Source organism: Benincasa hispida, chromosome 11, assembly GCF_027475165.1.
Source record: "Benincasa hispida cultivar pf3 chromosome 11, pf3_genome.v1.1, whole genome shotgun sequence".
Lineage (NCBI taxonomy): Eukaryota > Viridiplantae > Streptophyta > Magnoliopsida > Cucurbitales > Cucurbitaceae > Benincasa > Benincasa hispida.
In genome coordinates, this window is record NC_143488.1 from 58,450,440 (window position 1) to 58,464,056 (window position 13,617).

A 13,617-nucleotide genomic window follows, 5' to 3' on the forward strand; every position below is an offset into this window, starting at 1 on the left:
AACCCTTTTGTTGACATTTACTGCCTAATAACTCTTGCGAAAATAACTCTGATACCAATGAACAAATTCAACAACCAACTGATTAAGTCAAGGAAGCAAATAATAATTGATTAAGTAGGCCCATTTTATTACAACAATGTAACGTTTATACAACTCCAAGACTTAACTATAAAGTTTACAACAACAACTATAAAACCTTCTAGAAGTGTAACTGTGGCATGTGACAGACCTTGACCTTAGCAACACCCTGGAACTTCTCACCTTTCGCTACCTTGGGGGGGGAAGAGACAGACATAAAACATGAAAAACGTGAGTTATAAAGCTCAGTGAGTGGCAACTTTAAATAAACACAAGTTTGGTTTTAGAAATTCATTTTTGGGAATACAATTCCACGATCAACAACAATCACATAGTGTAATCACCCCAACCTGTCAGCTAGACAACCCTATCATGATCATGTATCTTCCCCGATTATTCTCCGTGAATAACCCGCGATGACCAAGTTTGGACACAATCTTATAGTCTGCTGAGTATATTATTAGTTCCTATTAGTCATGCTTGAGTATATTGACAATTCCAGTCAGGTACCTTGACATTTCCAGCCAAACATCCACAAGGCATGCTAACATTATCCTGAGTACAAATCTCATTCCGACACCATGACATACCATTATGACAACAATACGACAACAATCAATTTAGGCAAAACACATTTCCCGATCATGCTAATATTTCAAACATAAGCTATATATATATTCACATATATACATAGAAATTAATCATACAAACAATAGAATAACCACTCACCTTGGTTGGTTAGGAACTTTCCTTTCCCAAGTTCCTTAAGTTTCCTTGGTTCCCTTTTGAACCCTAATTTCCAGATTCAATTATCAGCTTAGATTACTCATAGTTCCAGAACTTATTCTAAGATGCTTCCTTTTGAAAACATGTTCTAAAACGTCTCAGTTGATAATTATCAGCTTAGAATAATTTAGATTCTTAATTAATAAGATTCTCTTTAAGATCACTTATACATCAGTTCTAGTAGTCCATTTTTGTTAATCTAGTAGTTGAACAAACATACATCATGCATAAGATTTTGATATGCATGAGATGATTTTCAAACGTAATCTTAACAAAAGATCTAAATATTTATTCATTTATGACAATTTAGAAGTTTAATTGATACTATTACAATTCTTAGCTGATCGTTTTAGAATGAAATTTGAAGAAGAATGGTAATTAAATTTGATACACTCACACGAACGTTTAGGGGCCAGTTGGGCTCTCAACTTTTCATGGATGGTAGCCCACTTAATGTTTGGGTCTCATTATTATAACTCATGCTCAACTACAATAAAACTGTTTGAAAACCCTCATTACATACTAAAATAATTTGTACCCGAAACACAAACTAATAATCTCGAATAATCTATCAGGGTTTAATTATATTTAATGCTGAATTTTGTTTAAAAGTATTTATTCTGTTGTAAGGAAATTCGTTTCTTTTCTCTTTTTAGAGAAAATTTGTTAATAGTCCACTCCACTTGGATTCCAGTATTCTTGTTGAGCCAATGAATCCCATGTGGTTAAGTTTAGGATTTATACCTAGATTACTTCCCCTTGTCATTGACTTTCATTTCAATTTACTCATTAAACTGACGATAATAATGAGTTTTACATTTCTATAAAAGGGAAACACCATGTTTTTTTTTCCTTACCACAACATATACAAAGTAAATTGGCTTTTGATGTCTCTCTCATTCTTTGTTTTTTTTTAGCTTAATCGATCTGTTTAATATTTAAGTAAATAATAATTGAGGTTGTTCCTTATCTAACTATGGTGTTAATTGGTCGTATTGGAAATGGAACAAGTACAACTGGAAATAGTATTCTTGGAAAAAAAGTGTTCACGTCAAGAAAAAGAACATCCGACATTACAAAAACTTCCACCTTGGAGAGATGTGTTGGGAATGATGGGCAAGTAATTAATGTCACCGACACTCCTAGTAAGAAATTGCTAATTAAGGCTTTCTTTGATAGCTATTATTTAGGTTCCTTTTAATAACTACTTAAACTGGATTTGACAATTATTTGATTTTTAATTTTAAATTTTTGAAAATTATGTTTTTTTTTTAATAAATTTCTTATCATAGTTTTCCTATTTTTAAGTAAAGTAGTTGAATTTGTAGCCAAATTCTAAAATTAAAACAAGTTTTTAAATTTATTTTATTTTATTTTTTAATATATTGGTAGAAAGGAGATAACATAGCAAAGAAATCTGATAGGCCTCTGATGACGAAAATTAGAGGGACGCAATTACACGATGAATGTCTTAAGGCTATGCATTGATACTCATGCATCGGTGGTCATGCGTTGGAATGAAACTATGCATTAACGAATGTATTCGATGACCATGCGTTCCTGTCACAAGTTTTCTTGCGCTCACGCCAAGTATAACGCGAACGCAAGTTTCTCAAGTGATCCGAGGTCGAACTCAGGGACTTGTAACTAAATGCTATGCGGTAATGTGTTTGGGGCGGTTGAATAAAAGAATGATGGAGGGTATAAGCTATAAACTACTCCTACTCCTATCTAACAAACAAAACATTGGAAGTATGAATGAGAGGTAGAGACATGGCAACTGTTGACGCGTAGTAAAATGCATGGAAAATAGATAAAATGTGAGATGTCTTCATCGCAACCCTAAGCTTGACCGCAAAGGCAACCTTAGCCAATGCAAGCTATGCGATCATGCTACACACACTTGTGCCTAATTCTAGGATGCATGCGATGTATATGCGATAGTGCCGAGAAGCCTATGCCTAAACCTCCATAACCCGCTCACGTGCTCTTGCCGCATGAGCGTGATAGCCGCATACCACCATATCCTACTTCTGGACGCATGCAATATCCTATTCGTAGGGTGCATACGCTGTGTAATAGCAAACAGAGCTTATCTCTAAGTTCCTCATTCTTGCTTATGCATTCCAATCCGCTCTCTCGAGTCTTAGATTTGGTTTTTAGACTACTCTCTCAAGTATGCCTAAATGATGAATGATGCGCTCATAAGAAAAGGTAACCGCATAAACTTGGCTGACGTAAAATTATTCCTATCTTTAGTGAATACTTGCTTACATTACTTAATGTGACCAACCACTTACCCTCCTGGGCAGTTAGTTATTGCTGACTTTACTCATAGACAAGCATTGCGTCCACCTATAGACAGGCGTTGCTACAGCTTTACACTAAGCAAATAAGGTTTTCTCATACACTCACACAATGCACACCTTCCGGTGGTTTGCTACATGCTTCATATCTCTAATCCGAATGACTAAGTATGCGATACTCTAATAGTCACACTAAGTGATGCAATGAAGATTAAGGATACTAAGTAATGAAGATGGAGATGGAATCGAAGGAAATATAAAAATGCATTAAACACACAATGTATTAATTTCTTAATAAAAAATGTAATACAATACAATATAAGAAAAGAAGAGAAAATGAAATGACCAGCTGGAAGCAATGTTTTGCTTCCAGTGGATGTGTGTCAAGGCTGCCGGTGGTTCCATGGAAGGGTGGTGGAGTTGACTCTCTCGAGATCTAACTCCGGCGAAGGCTCCAGTCATCACCCGGAATGGATGAAGAAGATGAAGCACTCTCAAGCTTTCTTTTAATGCTTTGGTTTGGATAACAAGGATCCACTCGAAGGTAGGAAACCTTGGATGATCTGAAGTTATGCTCAGCGACTTCTATTTATAGAGCTTGATCGTTGACAGCATTAATGGACCTACTCTAATTTTGACATTCGCGACGTGAGGGTCCTATTCTGAATCTCTGCTGTTAACAACGTGGTAGGTGAAATGTCAACATCATCTTTTGATTTTCCCGAGAGATGTGTTGATGCTTCCATTCCACCAACTTTGCGTTCATCCCTCTATTATGGTTATCATCGTGTAGCCACAATCTTGAAATGACTGCATTCGCTTGATTACCGCAACTTCTACACGATGACCGCAATCGCTTGATGATCGCAACTTCTATGCGATGGACGCATGCGGTTGATTACCGCAACACCCATGCATTGAACGTATGTCACACCCCGCCCCAGACCACCCTCTTAGCCTAGGAAAAGGCGTGACTGTAGCAGTTATCAATCCTTTGGTTGACATTTACTACATAAAACTCTTGCAGAAATAACTCTAATACCAACGTACAAATTGAACAATCAACTGATTAAGTAGGCCCATTTTATTTTACAACAATGTAACGTTTATACAACTCCAAGACTTAACTATAAAGCTTACGAAAAAAACTGTAAAACCTTCCAGAAGTGTAACTGTGGCACGTGGCAGACCTTGACCTTAGCAGCACCCTAGAACTCTTCAACTTTCCGCTACCTGGGAAGAAAAAGAAAAACATTTGGAAAGCATGAGCTATAAAGCCTAGTGAGTGACCAGAAAACTGATTTTTATCAAAAAAATACCCCACACTTGGGTACTTTTGCTCAGATACCTTCTCAACTGTGTTCTTCAGTATCGAGCTACTCAGATACCTTCTCAAATGTCCTTCGGTATCGAGTTTCAAGTAAAACTAATCATACAATGACTTTCTTTAATAAAACTTAGAAAACATGTCTTTATCTGAAAGATCTTTCTTTAGCACATGGTTTCTTAAAACATTTTAAATATTTTAGTCATTCACCTTGATCGTTTAGGAACCCTTCTCTCTAGAAGTTCCTTGGTCACCTTGGGCTCCTTTTTGAACCCTAAAATCCAGATTCAAATTAAAGCTCAGATTACTCATAGTTATAGGCTTTATCTAGAGATACTTTCTTCTACACATATTCTCTACAATGTCTCAGGAATATTACTCTAAAATATTAACTCAGAAATCCTTGTGGTTTGGCCGAAATCTTCAAAATATCAATACTGGCCCAGCTTACCCGACAGCCTAACCCTTCTGTCTTTTTCTCAGCTTCCAGCCCGATTCCTTGGAGCTTATTCTTCAGCATCCCCACAATGAAAACTAGACTATTTTAGCTTTCAGATGGCTTTAGAATCACATCAAACACATAAGTATTCTGGGAGAACTCCTCGTTCCAAGTTGATACTACTTCCTGTCTTTTCTTCCTGACAGCATCTTCGCTCTTGGAACTTCTTGACCAACGCATGGTCTTGCTACCAACGCATGGTCTCCTCCCAATACACTATTCTTTATGTCTTTTGAAGAGAATTTGAGTTTTCATCTAAAGTTCTTGGCTCTATTTATAGGCGTCTAAGATTGCTCCATGGCTGACACCTCCTACTTGGCCGCATGACCAAGTGTCTCTTCCTTACACCATCAACGCAATCTTGCATCAGCGCAACCCAAGGTGTCTTCTTCTCCTTTCACCAACGCATAGCCCTCATCCTTTACATGTCTTCTTATGCATCCACCTAATTTGCTTAAGGTTTAAGGCTTCCTCCCAAGAAGACACATGGTTTGTTGACGTTTTCGATATGATCTTATCCTTTATATGCGTCCACCTCTTGGATGTTCAATGCATAGTCCATACTCAATGCATAGCCTATAATCAACACATAGCAAGCTAATTCACTACCATCGCAATCCAACTTAGCTATCACAAGAGCTAGCCATCACCAACGCATAGTGTGGCCACTCATCCTCGATGCATGGCTCACTAGGTACCATCGCAAGGCTTGCTTGGCATGGGCGCATGGTGCTTGGCATAGGCGCTGGCCACCGATGCATGGTCGTGCTGCATAGGCGATGGTCGCTCGACGCATTGGCTTGCTCGGCCGCATGGGCGCATGGCAAGGCGTTCGACGCATTGCAGGGGTGTTCGTTGCACAGCCGCTCGACAGGGTGCTTCGATGCATGGATGTGCGCTTGGCATGGCCACTCGACGCATGGGCGTTGCCATCGACGCATTTTACGCTCGGCCGCTCAACACATAGGCGCTTCCATCGACGCATCGCTTGGCACGACAGCTTGGCCTATTTTGATGCATGGCTGGGCAGTTTGGCCAAGGCTGCTCACGCATGGCTGGGCATTTGGCAGCGCTTGGCCTGCTCGACGCAAGGGCTGTGCGCTGTGCATGAGCGCTTGATGCATGCCACATGCCTTACCCGCGTCCTCTCCCACCCTTGTGCCATCCAACCTTTTAGCGCATCACTTCCATTTTCCTTCCTTCGTCAACGCATCCAACACATCCAATGCATCCATCATCCAACACATCCAACGCATCCATCATCCAATGCATCCATCCAGCCTAATGCGTTGGTCTAACCTCTAAAGTATGTGTCACTCCCACTTCAACTTCTACCTTGGCCTAAATATCTCCAAGATCTTATGGCCAATGCATGACAATGTCTAGTCCAACACTTAGTCAATTTTTCATCAATTAAAACATAACTCAAACTACTCAAGGAAAATCTATTCAACACCTAGAAATTTTCTTCCCTATAGGATTTAACTTTTACTTAGTTAATTTCCTTAACCACCTACTTAAGTAGAAAAAATGAAAATCCAGGTTTCACAACGTATGCGTTCGCATTTGCGATGGAGAATTTCTCCGCTTGCGGTCATCTATACGATAGCCCGGCTTCCACGTCTACGTTCGATTCCTACGTTAGCTACAGAAATAGACAATTGAACGCATAATAACGCTAGTGGGTTAGCCGAGATTCTTAATGCTGAATGACGCAAACTCATTTTCTCATGAATTTCTAACATAATTGCCGCTATTCTGCTTAATAGCCCTCATAATTCTAAATAAAAGGCCTGAGATGACGTGCAGAGCCTCCAATTATGTTGCAATAGCAAAAAAAGAAAAAATAGACGAGATAAGGGGAAGACAACGATTGAATCGGTTAAGGACTACTTTCAATTCTGTTGGGAGAAGTTGAGGTTTAAAAAGAAGAAAGAAACCAAAGGAGAGGGTAATAAAGTTTGAATATCTGGAGTGAGAAAGGGCTTGAGAGTGGGAGTTCGGATGTCTCTATCGTGTAGAATCTGTCGTAGTGTGCCACTCATCGTCTACCTCTTCTACTAAACAATCGAGTAGCAGAGCCCAACGATCGTATAACATTTGGTAGTCGATCGTATATTATTCGGTACTTTCTTGTAAGCGATCATGTAGTATCTTGTAAGCGATGACAGGGTGTTTTGTAAGCGATCGTCTAGTATTATTGTCGCATTGAGAGATTGCCAACCATAGAGGAGAATTTGACGTCGTTAGCGAAGGGCATTGAGAGATTGGGATTGCAGGCAGAGAAATATCAATAAATGCTCATTTCTTATGTTACGGAAATGGCCAAGGGAAAGACAAAGGTGACGGAAGAGGCAGAAGGATCAAACACCCAAAATGTGTGTGGAACAAATAGCTCAGTGAAAAGCAGCTGGTGAAGATGTGATTTGCGACTGAAGTAAATTGAAGAAAGCAGAAATGTCGGTGTTCAGCAGAAATGATTCAGATGCGCGGTTATTCAGAGCAGACCGCTATTTTCAAATTTATAAGTTGACTGAATCTGAGAAGATGCCGTGGCGGTTATAAGTTTTGAGGGTGCCACATTAGACTGGTACCAGTCGAAGAAAGGCAGAGAGTCATTTAAAGATTGGGAAGACTTAAAGAAAAAGATGTTAGTGCGATTCTGATCTTTAAGAGAGGGATTGATCTATGGGAAATTCTTGGCTATTAAACAAGAAACAAGTATGAAGGCATGTCGAAATTTGTTTGATAAGTTAGTAGCGTCGTTGCCTCATCTGCCGAATGAACGTTTAGAGGAGACATTCATGAACGGTTTGGCGTCGTGGATAAAGGCTGAAGTTGAGTGCTGCGATCCCACTGGGTTAGCGTAAATGATGTCGTTTGCACAACATGTTGAAGATAGATAAAATACGCAGGTCGAAGCGGGACGAGCGCGAACATACAGAGGTAAGATCCAAAATTCGAACTCTTCGAAATTCAATATAGAAAATGTGAGAAAGACAGTAGGCAGAAGTGAAACGAAAGAGGGAGGGAAGACAGAAGAGTCATTTCGATGAGAACCATCACGTTGCAAGGAACATCAAATAATGATAACCAGAGAGAAATTCCGGCGAGAAGATTAACAAATGCTGAATTTCAGTCGAAGAGAGAAAAAGTATTTTGTTTCCGGTGTGACGAAAAGTATATTGTTGGGCATCGGTGCAAAGGGCGAGAGTTGAGAGAACTGAGATTAATTGTAGTGCAGGCGTCCGGTGAGGAATGGTTGTATGAAGACGATGAAGTAAGGGAAGAGCCGTTAGAATTGAATATGTTGACATTGAGTGAGGAAATATCGCCTATTGCTGAACTTTCTGTGAACTTCGTTAGGGGATTGACGAAACCTCGAACAATGAAGATCACAGGGGAAATCAAAGGAGAATCAGTGGTGATATTGGTAGATTTTGGAGCCATGAATAACTTCATATTAGAGAGTCTAGCAAATCGTCTGCAGTTGAACGTCACAGAACGACCAATTATGAAGTAGTTTTGGGATCAAGAACCGTAGTGCAAGGTAAGAGAGTAAGCAAAAATGTGGAAATGAGGCTGGGTGATTGGAGAGTGTGTGATAGTTTCCTGCCGTTGGAGCTAGGGAATGTTGATGTGATTTTAGTGATGCAATGGCTACACTCTTTGGGAAAAATAGAGGTAGATTGGCGGAACCTAACAATGGCATTTGTTCATGAGGGTCGGAAGATTACTCTGCAAGGGAATCCAAATATGGCAAAGGCCGGGGTTAGTATGAAATGTACAATGAAAACATAGGATGCTGCCCTGCGAGTACTTAAGGAGCATTTGAGGGTGGCTCAAGAGAGAATGAAGAAGACTGTAAAAAAGGTGGTTGGACAGCCAAAACTTCACCTTGAGGACAAGGTAAAGGTCGAGGGGGGAGGTAATGATAGGCCTACAATTATGTTGCAATATAAAAAAGGAAAAAAATAGAGGAGATAAGGGGAAGATAGGAGTTGAATTGGTTAAGGACTACTTTTGATTCTGTTGAGAGAAGTTGAGGTTTAAAAAGAAGAAAAAACCCAAAGGAGAGGGTAGTAAAGTTTGAATATCTGAAGTGAGGAAGGAGAGCTCTCGAGAGTGGGAGTTCGGAAGTCTCTATCATATAGAATCTGTCGTAGTGTGCCACTCATTGTCTACCTCTTCTACTAAGCGATCGAGTAGCAGAGCCCAATGATCGTGTAGCATTTGATAGGTGATCGTATAGTATTTAGTAAGCGATCGTATAATTTCTTGTAAGCGATCGTGTAGTACCTTGTAAGCGATGGCGGGGTGTTTTGTAAGCGATCGTCTAATATTACTCAGTGATCGTGTAGAAACTGTAAACGATCATATAGAGTTTGAAAATGATCGTTTAGAATTTGATAAGCGATCGACTAGTCTTTGTTTGACTCATATCGTTTAATGAAGAATTCATTTATCATTTAGTTGCTAGTCTGGGAGATTGTGGCAACTCGTTACGATAATAAAGTCTTTTAAAGACCAGCGTTCTAACAAAATCTAACATCTTAATTTTCATAAGCAAAAAAAAAAAAAAAAAAAAAAAAAAAAAACAATCAAATAGTCCTGAAAGTGGCCTTAGTTTTTATTTTTATTTATTTTTTTGTTTTTTAGTATTAAGCTTATAAGCACTACTTGCATCTATTGTTTTCTATGTTTTGTTGTATTCATTTTAGAAATATTTTCAAAATCAAAGCCATTGAAGGAGAAAAAAAAATACTAGTTTTGAAAATTTTGTTTTTGCTTTTAAAAATTAATTTGCTAAGAATTTTACTATTTACCTAGGAAATATAAAAATCACGGGTAAGAAATCAAGAGATAACAAGCATAATTCTAAAGAAACAAAATGGTTATCATACAAAAACTAGGAGAAAACAAACACAGTTTAAAAAATAGAATGATTACCAAACAAGATTTTAATTTTTGTTTATTGGTTTTTGAGAATTAAGCTTATAAAGACTATCACTATTCATGATTTTCTTGTTTTATTTTCTACTTATTAGGAGTGTTTTCAAAATCAAGCAAAGTTTTGAAAGAAAAGAAAATAGTTTTTCAAAACTTGGTTGTGTTTTTGGAATGATGGAAAATTATGAGTATATTGTAGTATATACTTCTTTCACTCATATTTTGACACATCACTAAATAATATATTATTTTAATTCATATGTCTCACACAAATTCTAAATGTTTTTCTATACAAAACCATGAATAAAGTATAGTATGAAAGAACTTTCATATATATCGTAGAACAATTTTTTTTCTCATATTATTGCAATACTAGATATTTTCCTGAATTAGACTAAGAATTCAAATATTTGTTAGTTAGGAAAAATGAAAACTATGAAAAATAAGTTATAAGAAAATACGTATAATTTGCAAAAACTAAATGGTTATCAAATGAGAGTCTAATCAATTAAACTTGATTATAAGTCTATACACATGTGTAAGAATTGATGCATAAAAGATTTTCAAGAATAATCTTGATAAAATGGTATAAATTGATTCACTTAGGACATTTTATAAGTTTAATGGATTAAATTATAAGTATTAGCGTATATTATAACTTAATTGATTATAATAATTCAACCATTAATCCAATAACAAGAAATCTATATATATATATATATCAATCTAATTTGAAGTTGATCTCTCATCGTGCAACAAATTATGAAAGTATATAGGAATATTCGATTTATCCAGTGGAACAAGATCCATCGCAAGAGAAATAATGAAGTACAAGGAAAGTAAGTGAAGGAATTCATGTAGCTATTTTAGTTTTTTCAATTAGAAACCGATTCACTCAAGAAAAAGAAGCCATCACTAAAACCCTACAAAATACATTTGAAACCAAAATTGTGGATTACACCATTGTAATCTTAACCGGAGGTGACGAGTTCGACAAAGACGACGACATAGAAGATTATTTGAGCCATGAATGTCCTGTGGCTCTGAAGGACATTCTAGCTGCCTGCAAGAACATGTGTGATTTTTTACAACAAAACTAAGAGTGAAGCAAAGAAGGATGAACAAGTGAATGAGCTTTTGGATTTAGTGAAGGAAATTATTGACCAAAATGGAGGACAGCCCTATAAACCTCCTTTGGTTTCTAATAAAAAGCTTGAGAAGGAATTTGATGAAGTAAAAAAAAAAGCTTGAACAGTCTTGCACACAAGACTTTTATTCAGACCTCAAGCTTGAAGAACACTTAATGAGGTAGACCCCACATCCTTAATTTGTCACATCTTGTATCAATAAGGTCAATTTCCATCAAATTAGACTATAGATAAATATTTTTGCTGGTTCACTCAAGGAGCAATCTAAAAGTCTTTGTAAATTCACCAATTGCAGTAATATAGTGTTTTAGACAAATTTAAATTTGATTTACTACAAAAATTCATGGTTGAATAAGTTCGTTAAAATTGAACTCTCAAATTTTTACAAAAATGTAGATTTAATATTGTTTTTCTTTGAAATTTAATTTTCAATTTGTATCATATATATGTTTTTGTAATTTATTGAAACTAAAGCATGGAGAGAGTACTTTAAACGAGTTTTCAAATGAAACTTATTATAGGGTAAAAATTGTAATGTTTTTTCAAGGTAAAAATTACTTCCCCTATTTATTTAATGATTTATTTTTTTCAAAAATATATGTATATGGAACTATTGTATTGAGTTGAAAATAAATAACATAGTCATTCTTTTTTATAATATGCGGGATGTGGAGATCAAATCTCTGACTTCAAAATTAATTGTACAATACTTGATGTCAGTTGAACTATACTCATTTTGACATATAAAGTACAATTAAAAATAAGATGATTTAAACTACATATCTCTCGTTTCCAGTACACTCGTAGGGCAAATGTGTGATGCTTGGTTTGGCACATAGTCATTTTGTTTCTTATAACTTTAATTTGTAAATTGTATTTTCTTAAATTTGAACTTGTCAAATATCAACCGAAAAATATACCATCGTGAATTATTTAATTTGTTGATAGGTTTATTAATTTTGTAATTATTTAGGTCCCATTGGTAACTATTTAATTTTTTGTTTTTTTTTTTGAAAATTAAGTCTATTTCATATACATTTCTTACAATGATTTGCATCTTTATTAAGTATAATGGTTGAATTCTTAGTCAAATTTCAAAAACAAAAACAACTTTTTTTGTTCTCAAAATGTGACTTTGTTTTTTAAACTATTGATGAAAAGTAGACAATAATAGAAGAAATTTGGAGGTGAAAGTAGTGTCTATAAACTTAATTTTTAAAAATGAAAACAAAAAACAAAATAGTTACCAAACGAGACTTTTGTTAATAATATTCTTTAATTTTGTAATTTTTGTTTCAATTTCTTTTCAAAATCTTTGTATGATAAGTTTTTTTCTTTAAAAAAACATTAACTTTAAGAAAATAAACTAAATTCAATTTAAGACTCTAATTTTGACATAAAATTAGTATGTGCTCAAGGTAAACAACACATATCAACAACAATTGAAAGAAGAAAGAGAAGCGCGACGTCGAGTAGAAGAGAGAACACAACAGAAACAATATAATAATGAAACTCAAAAATTCAATGAATTGCTACATATTTCACTTGGAAGGCCAGGGCCCGTCGTGGTTTTGGAAAATTCTGAACATTTTAATCTAATTCAACGCATAATTAGAAGTCTAAGATGTCTAATTAGATTGTCATCCCAAATACGTTATAATTAATATGATTGTATGTATGCATTATATGTGTAATTTAAATGTAATTAAACATTGAATAAGGCATTTACCACCTATGATGTGTCTGTGTGTATCGTAATGTTTAATAATTGTATTTCAAATAATTATCATGGGACTCAATTTGAATCATGAGTGAGTTATGAACTCTTGCGCATAAGGTTCATCCTTTAATTTGTATGGGTGAGAGTGACCTTAGTTTTTGACTCGATAAGCCTACCATCTTGGGGACGATATCGAGTGGGAAGCTAGTAACATAAGTCACAAGACGAAATTTACTTCTTCCTTGTTTTAGGGTAAGTAGATAGGTTGTTGTCTTAAGTGCTAACTTTGGGACTTGAACAATGAGCTCTCACCATCTCACTAGTCTAAGGAAGATTTTGTTTATGGTTGGATCATAAATAGATTGTTCGGATCAGTGGTACTTAAGAAGCAAGAAGTAACTACAAGGGTAGAATCGTAATTTGAACCAATTGTAGTAATCGTAATTTGAACCAATTGTAGTAACGAACAACCTGTGAAATATTGACTTATAAGAAATGGTTAAAAAATCAATGGACATATAAATAGTGTACAGTTCATAAGAGTGTAACAATGCGTTGATGAAGGAATGCACACGTTGGTAGCAAGACCTTGCATTGGTCTAGAGGTTCCAAGAGGAGGAGATGCTGACAGACAATGAGGTCTGGAAGTAGCATCAACTTGGGACGAGAAGTTCTCCTGGATTACTCGTGCGTTTGGAGTAATTCCAAAGTCAATGAAAAGCTGAGGGAGTCAAGTTTTCAGGATAGGTTGGAGAGTCACGAAAAGACAGAATGGTTGAGCTCTCGGGTAAGCTTGGGCCAGT

At 36.2% G+C, this 13,617-nt stretch overlaps 1 pseudogene; it reads left to right on the forward strand.

Moving 5' to 3' along the window:
- The first annotated feature begins 1,822 nt into the window (after positions 1-1,822).
- Positions 1,823-11,258, forward strand: LOC120090739 (immune-associated nucleotide-binding protein 9 pseudogene; annotated as a pseudogene).
- The last annotated feature ends 2,359 nt before the right edge of the window (positions 11,259-13,617 follow it).